At 39.4% G+C, this 10,880-nt stretch overlaps 1 pseudogene across 1 annotated transcript; it reads left to right on the forward strand.

Moving 5' to 3' along the window:
• The first annotated feature begins 2,601 nt into the window (after window positions 1–2,601).
• Window positions 2,602–9,041, forward strand: LOC309972950 (chromobox protein homolog 1-like; annotated as a pseudogene). Its single transcript has 2 exons — window positions 2,602–2,642; window positions 8,401–9,041. The product of its transcript is annotated as a chromobox protein homolog 1-like (transcript).
• Window positions 9,042–10,880: the final 1,839 nt, after the last annotated feature.

Genomic DNA, 10,880 nt, shown 5'->3' on the forward strand with positions numbered 1-10,880 from the left:
GGAAGTTGTCCCTGGATCCCGGGACCCTGGCAGTGGCGGGCTGCACAGGCTCCCCAGAAGGGAGGTGTGGAGAGTGACCTGTGCTCGCACACAGGCTTCTTGGTGGCGGCAGCAGCAGCCTTAGCGTCTCATGCCCATCTCTGGGGTCCGCACTGTTAGCTGCGGCTCGCGCCCGTCTCTGGAGCTCCTTTAAGCAGCACTCTTAATCGCCTCTCCTCGCGCACCAGGACACAAAGAGGGAAGAAAAAGTCTCTTGCCTCTTCGGCAGGTCCAGACTTTTCCCAGGCAGGTTCTTTTTGTTTGTTTATTTGTTTTGAATTTTATTTTTTAAAATTATTTTGACACTTTTACATTTTATTTTTTTATACAGCAGTTTCTTATGAGTTATCTGTTTTATACGTATTAGTGTATATATGTCAATCCCAATCTCACAATTCATCACAGCAGCACCACCACCCCCGGCTTCCCCCCTTGGTGTCCATACATTTGTTCTCTACATCTATGTCTCTATTTCTTCTTGCAAAGCAGTTCATCTGTAACATTTTTCCATGCATTAATATACGATATTTGTTTTTCTCTTTCTGACTTACTTCACTCTGTATGACAGTCTAGGTCCATCCACATCTCTACAAATGACCCAGTTTTGTCCCTTTTTATGGCTGAGTAATATTCCATTGTATATATGTACCACATCTTCTTTATCCATTCGTCTGTTGATGGGCATTTAGGTTGCTTCCATGACCTGGCTATTGCAAATAGTGCTTCAATGAACATTGGGGTGCATGTGTCTTTTTGAATGATGGTTTTCTCTGGGTATAGGCCGAGTAGTGGGATTGCTGGGTCATATGGTAATTCTATGTTTACTTTTTCAAGGAACCTCCATACTGTTCTCCATAGTGGCTGTATCAATTTACATTCCCACCAACAGTGCAGGAGGGTTCCCTTTTCTCCACACCTTCTCCAGGATTTATTGTTTCTAGATTTTTGGATGATGGCCATTCTGACTGGTGTGAGATGATACCTCATTGTGGTTTTGATTTGCATTTCTCTAATGATCAGTGATGTTGAGCAGCTTTTCATGTGTTTGTTGGCCATCTGTATGTCTTCTTTGGAGAAATGTCTATTGAGGTCTTCTGCCCATTTTGGGGTTGGGTTGTTTGTTTTTTTAATATTGAGCTGCATGAGCTGTTTATATATTTTGGAGATTAATCCTTTGTCCATTGATTTGTTTGCAAATATTTTCTCCCATTCTGAGGGTTGTCTTCTCATCTTGTTTGTAGTTTCCTTTGCTTTGCAAAAGCTTTTAAGTTTCATTAGGTCTCATTAGTTTATTTTTGTTTTGATTTCCATTACTCTAGGAGTTGGATCAAAAAAGATCTTGCTGTGATTTATGTCAAAGAGTGTTCTTCCTATGTTTTCCTCTAAGAGTTTTATAGTGTCCAGTCTTACATTTAGGTCTCTAATCCATTTTGAGTTTATTTTTGTGTATGGTGTTAGGGAGAATTTCATTCTTTTACATGTAGCTGTGCAGTTTTCTCAGAACCACTTACTGAAGAGACTGTCTTTTCTCCATTATATATCCTTGCCTCCTTTGTCATGGATTAGTTGACCATAGGTGTGTGGGTTTATCTCTGGGATTTCTATCCTGTTCCATTGATCTATATTTCTGTTGTTGTGCCAGTACCTTTTTGTCTTGATTACTGTAGCTGTGTAGTATAGTCTGAAGTCAGGGAGTCTGATTCCTCCAGTTCATTTTTTTCCCTCGAGACTGCTTTGGCTATTCGGGGTCTTTTGTGTCTCCATACAAATCTTAAGATTTTTTGTTCTAGTTCTGTAAAAAATGTCACTGGTAATTTGATAGGGATTGCATTGAATCTGTAGATTGCTTTGGGTAGTATAGTCATTTTCACAATATTGATTCTTCCAATCCAAGAATTCTATCTCTCCATCTGTTTGTGTCATCTTTGATTTCTTTCATCAGTCTCTTATAGTTTTCTGAGTTACAGGTCTTTTGGCAGGAGGATTCTTAACCACTGTGCCACCAGGGAAGCCTTCTCCTATGTTTTCTTCTAATGTTTTATAGTTTTATGTTTACATGATCCATTTTGAGTTAATTTTTGCATAACATATGGGACTTAGGTCAAAGTACAATTTTTTTTCTATGAATGTCCAGTTGCTTCAGCACCATTTATTGAAAGGACTAGTCATCCTTCACTGAATTGCTTTTACACCTGTGTCAAAATTCCAATGGGCAAGACTCCCCCAGCCAGCCCAACAAGAAGTGCCAGTAGGGATTGGTTCAAGATGGCGGAGTAGAAGGACGTGCTCTCACTCCCTCTTGCGAGAGCACCAGAATCACAACTAACTGCTGAACAATCATCTACAGGAAGACACTGGAGCTCACCAAAAAAGATACCCCACATCCAAAGACAAAGGAGAAGCAATGAGATGCTTAGGAGGGGTGCAATCACAATAAAATCAAATCCCATAATGGCTGGGTGGGTGACTCACAAACTAGAGAACATTTATACCACTGAAGTCCACCCACTGGAGTGAAGGTTCTGAGCCCCAAGTCAGGGTTCCCAACCTGGAGATCCGGCAATGGGAGGAGGAATTCCTAGAGATTCAGAGGTTGAAGCCTAGTGGGATTTGATTGCAGGGCTTTGACAGGACTGGGGGAAACAGAGAGAGACTCCACTCTTGGAGGGCACACACAAAGTAGTGTGTGCATCACGACCCAGGGGAAGGAGCAGTGACCCCATAGGATACTGAACCAGACCTACCTGCTAGTGTTGGAGGGTCTCCTGCAGAGGCGGGGGGTGGCTGTGGCTCACCGTGTGGACAAGGACACGGGCAGCAGAAGTTCTGGGAAGTAGTCCTTGGTGTGAGCCGTCCCAGAGTCTGCCCTTAGCCCCATCAAAGAGCTGGGTAGGCTCCAGTGCTGGGTTGCCTCAGGCCAAACAACCAACAGGGAGGGAACCCAGCCCCACCCATCAGCAGACAAGCGGATTAAAGCTTTACTGAGCTCTGCCCACCAGGGCAACAGCCAGCTCTACCCACCACCAGTCCCTCCCATCAGGAAGCTTGCACAAGCTTCTAAGATAGCCTCATGCAGCAGAGGGCAGAAGCAGAAGAAAGAAGAACTACAATTCTGCAGCCTGTGGAAGGAAAACTACATTCACAGAAACACAGACAAAACGAAAAGGCAGAGGACTTTGTACCAGGTGAAGGAACAAGATAGAACCCCAGAAAAACAACTAAATGAAGTGAAGATAGGCAACCTTCCAGAAAAAGAATTCAGAGTAATGATAGTGAAGATGATCCAGGACCTCGGAAAAAGAATGGAGGCAAAGATGGAGAAGATACAAGAAATGTTTAACAAAGACCTAGAAGAATTAAAGAACAAACAAACAGAGATGAACAATACAATAACTGAAATGAAAACTACACTAGAAGGAATCAATAGCAGAATAACTGAGGCAGAAGAACGGATAAGTGACCTGGAAGACAGCATGGTGGAATTCACTGCTGCAGAACAGAATAAATAAAAAAGAAAGAAAAGAAATGAAGAGGGTCTAAGAGACCTCTGGGACAACATTAAATGCAACAACATTCACATTATAGGGGTCCCAGAAGGAGAAGAGAGAGAAAGGACACGAGAAAATACTTAAAGAGATTATAGTTGAAAACTTCCCTAACATGGGAAAGGAAATAGCCACCCAAGTCCAGGAAGTGCAGAGAGTCCCATACAGGATAAACCTAAAGAGAAACATGCCGAGACACATAGTAATCAAGTTGGCAAAAAATTAAAGACGAAGAAAAAATTTGAAAGCAACAAGGGAAAAATGACTAATAACATACAAGGGAACTCCCATAACGCTAACAGTTGATTTCTCAGCAGAAACTATAAGCCAGAGGGAGTGGCATGACATACTTAAAGTGATGAAAGGGAAGAACCTGCAACCAAGATTACTCTACCCAACAAGGATCTCATTCAGATTCGATGGAGAAATCAAAAGCTTTATAGACAAGCAAAACCTAAGAGAATTCAGCACCACCAAACCAGCTCTACAACAAATGCTAAAGGAACTTCTCTAAGTCGGAAGCACAAGAGAAGAGAAGGACCTACAAAAACAAACCCAAAACAATTAAGAAAATGGTAATAGGAACATACATACCAATAATTACCTTAAACATGAATGGATTAAATGCTCCAACCAAAAGACACAGGCTTGCTGAATGGATACAAAAACAAGACCCATATATATGCTGTCTACAAGAGACCCGCTTCAGACCTAGGGACACATACAGACTAAATGTGAAGGGATGGAAAAAGATATTCCATGCACATGGAAATCAAAAGAAAGCTGGAGTAGCAATACTCATATCAGATAAAATAGACTTTACAATAAAGAATGTTACAAGAGACAAGGAAGGACACTACATAATGATCAAGGGATCAATCCAAGAAGAAGATATAACAATTATAAATATATATGTACCCAACGTAGGAGCACCACAATACATAAGGCAAATGCTAACAGCTATAAAAGAGGAAATCAACAGTAACACAATAATATTGGGGGACTTTAACACCTCACTTACACCAATGGACAGATCATCCAAACAGAAAATTAATAAGGAAGCAGAAGCTTTAAATGACACAATAGACCAGATAGATTTAATTGATATTTATAGGACATTTCATCCAAAAACAGCAGGTTACACTTTCTTCTCAAGTGTGCACAGAACATTCTCCAGGGTAGATCACATCTTGGGTCACAAATCAAGCCTAAGTAAATTTAAGAAAATTAAAATCATATCAAGCATCTTTTCCGACCACAAAACTATGAGGTTAGAAATCAATTACAGGGGGAAAAAAAGTAAAAAACACAAACACATGGAGGCTAAACAGTACGTTACTAAATAACCAGGAGATCACTGAGGAAATCAAAAAATACCTAGAGACAAATGACAATGAAAACACGATGATCCAAAATCTATGGGATGCAGCAAAAGCAGTTCTAAGAGGGAAGTTTATAGCAATACAGGCCTACCTCAAGAAATAAGAAAAATCGCAAATAAACAATCTACCTTACACCTAAAGGAACTAGAGAAAGAAGAACAAACAAAACCCAAAGTTAGCAGAAGGAAAGAAATCATAAAGATCAGAGCAGAAATAAATGAAATAGAAACAAAAAACAATAGCAAAGGTCAATAAAACTAAAAGCTGGTTCTTTGAGAAGATAAACAAAATTGATAAACCATTAGCCAGACTCATCAAGAAAAAGAGGGAGAGGACTCAAATCAATAAAATTACAAATGAAAAAGGAGAAGTTACAACAGACACCACAGAAATACAAAGCATCCTAATAGACTAGTACAAGAAACTCTACGTCAGCAAAATGGACAACCTGGAAGAAATGGACAAATTCTTAGAAAGGTATTACCGTCCAAGACAGAACCAGGAAGAAATAGAAAATATGAACAGACCAATCACAAGTAATGAAATTGAAACTGTGATTAAAAATCTTCCAACAAAAGTTCAGGACCAGAAGGCTTCACAGGTGAATTCTATCAAACATTTAGAGAAGAGCTAACACCCATCCTTCTCAAACTCTTCCAAAAAATTGCAGAGGAAGGAACACTCCCAAACTCATTCTATGAGGCCACCATCACCCTGATAAGAAAACCAGACAAAGATACTACAAAAAAAAATTACAGACCAATATCACTGATGAATATAGATGCAAAAATCCTCAACAAAATACTAGCAAGCAGAATCCAACAACATATTAAAACGATCATGCACCATGATCAAGTGGGATTCATCCCAGGGATGCAAGGATTCTTCAATATATGCAAATCATTCAATATGATACACCATATTAACAAATTGAAGAATAAAATCCATATGATCATCTCAATAGATGCAGAAAAAAACTTTTACAAAATTCAACACCCATTTATGATAAAAACTCTCCAGAAAATTGGCATAGAGGGAACCTACCTCAACATAATAAAGGCCATATATGACAAGTCCCTAGCAAACATCATTCTCAATGGTAAAAAACTGAAAGCATTTCCTCTAAGATCAGGAACAAGACAAGGATGTCCACTCTCACCACTATTATTCAACATAGTTTTGGAAGTCCTAGCCATGGCAATCAGACAAGAAAAAGAAATAAAAGGAATACAAATTAGAAAAGAAGAAGTAAAACTGTCACTGTTTGCCGATGATATGATACTATACATAGAGAATCCTAAGGATGCCACCAGAAAACTAGAGTTAATCAATGAATTTGGTAAAGTTGCATGATACAAAATTAATGAACAGAAATATCTTGCATTCCTATACACTAACAACAATGATCAGAGAGAGAAATTAAGGAAACAATCTCATCCACCATTGCAACAAAAAGAATAAAATACCTAGGAATCAACCTACCTAGGGAGACAAAAGACCTGTATGCTGAAAACTATAAGACACTGATGAAAGAAATCAAAGATGACACAAACAGATGGAGAGATATACCGTGTTCTTGGGTTGGAAGAATCAATACTGTGAAAATGACTCTACTACCCAAAGCAATGTACAGATTCAATGCAATCCCTGTCAAATTACCAGTGGCATTTATTACAGAACTAGAACAAAAAATCTTAAAATTTGTATGGAGACACAAAAGACCCCAAATAGCCAAAGCAGTCTTGAGGGAAAAAAATGAGCTGGAGGAATCAGACTCCCTGATTTCAGACTATACTACAAAGCTACAGTAATCAAGGAAATATGGTACTGGCACAAAAACAAATATAGATCAATGGAACAGGATAGAAAGCCAAGAGATAAACCCACACACCTATGGTCAACTAATCTATGACAAAGGAGGCAAGGATATATAATGGAGAAAAGACAGTCTCTTCAGTAAGTGGTTCTGGGAAAACTGCACAGCTACATGTAAAAGAATGAAATTAGAACACTCCCTAACACCATACACAAAAATAAACTCAAAATGTATTAGAGACCTAAATGTAAGACCGGACACTATAAAACTCTTAGAGGAAAACATAGGAAGAACACTCTTTGACATAAATCACAGCAAGATCTTTTTTGATCCAACTCCTAGAGTAATGGAAATCAAAACAAAAATAAACTAATGAGACCTAATGAAACTTAAAAGCTTTTGCAAAGCAAAGGAAACTACAAACAAGATGAGAAGACAACCCTCAGAATGGGAGAAAATATTTGCAAACAAATCAATGGACAAAGGATTAATCTCCAAAATATATAAACAGCTCATGCAGCTCAATATTAAAAAAACAACCCAATCGAAAAGTGGGCAGAAGACCTCAATAGACATTTCTCCAAAGAAGACATACAGATGGCCAACAAACACATGAAAAGCTGCTCAACATCACTGATCATTAGAGAAATGCAAATCAAAACCACAATGAAGTATCATCTCACACCAGTCAGAATGGCCACCATCCAAAAATCTAGATACAATAAATTCTGGAGAAGGTGTGGAGAAAAGGGAACCCTCCTGCACTGTTGGTGGGAATGTAAATTGATACAGCCACTATGGAGAACAGTATGGAGGTTCCTTAAAAAAGTAAACATAGAATTACCATATGACCCAGCAATCCCACTACTGGGCCTATACCCAGAGAAAACCATTATTCAAAAAGACACATGCACCCCAATGTTCATTGAAGCACTATTTGCAACAGCCAGGTCATGGAAGCAACCTAAATGCCCATCAACAGACGAATGGATAAAGAAGATGTGGTACATATATACAATGGAATATTACTCATCCATAAAAAGGAACAAAATTGGGTCATTTGTAGAGACATGGATGGACCTAGAGACTGTCATACAGAGTGAAGTACATTAGAAAGAGAAGAACAAATACTGTATATTAATGCGTATATGTGGAACCTAGAAAAATGGTACAGATGAACCGATTTGCAGGGCAGAAATAGAGACTCAGATGTAGAGGACAAATGTATGGACACCAAGGGGGGAAAGCGGTGGAGGGAGGTGGTGGTGCTGTGATGAATTGGGAGATTGGGATTGACATATATACACCATATGTATAAAATGGATAACTACTAAGAACCTGCTGTGTAAAAAATAAATAAAATTCAAAAAATAAAGAAATGGACAGGAATGATATAAATTGCAAAATTTTACTGAAAAAAAAGAAGAAACAACCTGCTGTATAAAAATAAAATAAAATTCAGAAATTCAAAAAAAAAGTAAGCATTTTCCTAGCTTATTAAAACTCCTAATAACCTTAACTAAATGTCTATAAATGCCTTACCATGTGTCTGTGCCATGACTTTTTAACAACTGTTTTCATGTTTACTTGTTAAATAATTATTTTCCTCAAAAAAAAGCGCCAGTAGCGTGGCCCTGATTCTTCTGAGGCTCGTGGGCGCTGCTCTGAGCAGCGTCACCCTTTATAGCAGAAAGCTGGCGGGCACTGTGGGGAAAAAACAAAACAAGCAGCAAGTGGAGGAGGTGCTAGAAGAAGAGGAAAAAGAATATGTGGTAGGAAAAGTTCTCGACCATCGAGTGGTAAAGGGCCAAGTGGAGTACCTCCTAAAACGGAAGGGGTTCTTAGATGAGGACGACACATGGGAGCCAGAAGAAAACCTGGATTGCCCCGACCTCACTGCCGAGTTTCTGCAGTCACAGGAAACAGCACACGAGACAGACAAATCAGAGGGGGGCAAACGCAAAGCTGATTCTGATTCGGAAGATAAGGGGGAGGAGAGCAAACCAAAGAAGAAAGAAGAGTCAGAAAAGCCACGAGGCTTTGCTCAGGGTTTGGAACTGGAGTGGATTATTGGAGCTATAGACTCCAGTGGAGAACTCATTTTCCTGATGAAATGGAAAAACTGATGAGGCTGACCTGGGCCCCGCCAAGGAAGCCAATGTCAAGTGCCCACAGGTTGTCATATCCTCCTATGAGGAAAGGCTGACATGGCATTCCTACCCCTCGGAGGATGATGACAAAAAAGATGACAAGAATTAACTCTCCTGAGTACCAGCCCCTGTCACATCTGACTGTGGGTTTCAGGTGGGGAAAGAGAAGGAGTTCTACTTGTCTTGACACCATGGAGGTGGCTTGAGAAGATGTCCTTTGAAGAGCCAGTATAGTTTCTGTGCCCTACAGCAGCCCAAGTGCTTTAAAGCTGCTCTATGCTGTATAGTTTGCACACCCATCCCAGTGGAGGGGAAGGACGGTCAGTGTTTCAAGGCCACCCATTCTGAACTTTACTGAGAAAGGCAAAGGGCCTTCTACATAGGACAAAGCTTGCAGGCTGGGATGTGGGAGAGCAGAAGATACTGTAGATCTTCAAAGAGCATCTCCACAACCCACAGCCTTCTTCCCAATAGTGTTAGCTCTGCACTTTTACAGCATAGCATGGATGTAGTTTTTGGCTATTACTGGTGTATTATTTGGGGCGGGAGGGATGGGGTGGGAAAGAAGGGAGAGGGGTTAGGATCATTTTTGTTAAAATCTGGGGCCTGATTGGGTAAATGGTGAAACAAAGGAAAGAACAACTAACGATGATTTGATTCTGTGTCCAGAATATTTTATCCTTTCAAAAAATGTCATTGGCAACCTAAATGAGGACTGTGAGAGATCGTTTGTAAGCTGTGAATGCCTGAAACTTAGAAGCCAAGGTGTTCCCTGCCTCAGCATAATGCTGTTCCCAGCAAAGGACTAAGCCAGTTACGAAGTTACCGAAGCTGTCATTTTGGGGGATTGAAGCCGGCTGAGGAGGAAAAGTCTTATTGGAGTGTATACACAGGCAGGTCATTCTGTCCTAGAGGTGCTGATTCTTGAAATTGACAAGAAGACCCTTTCTTCTCCAGTCATGAGGTTATAAATATCAGCTTCTCCATCCAAACCACTGGCTGAAGTATCTGGGGAAGGGCAGAGGGTGGTACAGGAGGTGGGAGAGTAGGGAAAGACAAGGGCTGGTGCTCTTAGGGTGGAAAACTCTTGGAGCCTCTGTTTTTTGAACTTTGAAACCATTGGTGGCAGCGTTCAGTCACTGACAGCACAAGTTCACTGAAGCACTTCAAGAGTTGAATGATTTCAAAAGCCCTGGTCTCAGGAGAAGATTAAATTTTCACACTGGGGCAGTGGTTCACTTTAAAACAAAACTTTTTTTTTAATCCTAAGCATTAACTAAAACCCAAAATGCTGTCATGACTCATGAGATCCATCAGTTCTTGACATCATCTAGACCTGCATCTAGAACTCCATTGTAAAAGGCATGTGTTAGGTTTCTGTGAAAACTTTTAAATGTAAACTTCGTACCAACACTGTCAGTTTGTCTTAATAAAATTATAGATTTATATTTTAAAAATCCAGCAGCATACTTGTGTGGGTCTATTTTTGGGCTCCTCTATTTCATTGATCTATGCATCTGTCCTTCTACCAATACTCTATTGTCTTCATTACTGTAGCTATATAGTAAGGCTTATTTGGGTGATTTTATTCTTTTCCAAGATGACCTTAGATATCTAGGGCCTATGGCTTTCCTTATGAATTTTAATTTATAAATTAAAAATTATAAATTTATATAATTATAAAATTATAAAAATTAATTATAAATTAAATAATCTTTTCTATGTCTAAAAAAACCATTGCTAGGATTTTGATAGGAATTGTATTATACCTTTAATTTGGCAAGCAGTGACATCTTTACTATGTTGAGTCTTCCAATCATGAACATGATATGTCCCTCCATTTATTTAGGTCTTCTTTGATTTCTTTTATCAGTATATTATAGTTTTCAGCATATATGTTCTATATATGCTTTTGCTAGATTCATACCTAAGCATTTTTTAACATCTT

The sequence above is a fragment of the Leucopleurus acutus genome (genome assembly GCF_964270905.1).
Source record: "Leucopleurus acutus genome assembly, chromosome: 16".
NCBI classification, from domain to species: Eukaryota; Metazoa; Chordata; class Mammalia; order Artiodactyla; family Delphinidae; genus Leucopleurus; species Leucopleurus acutus.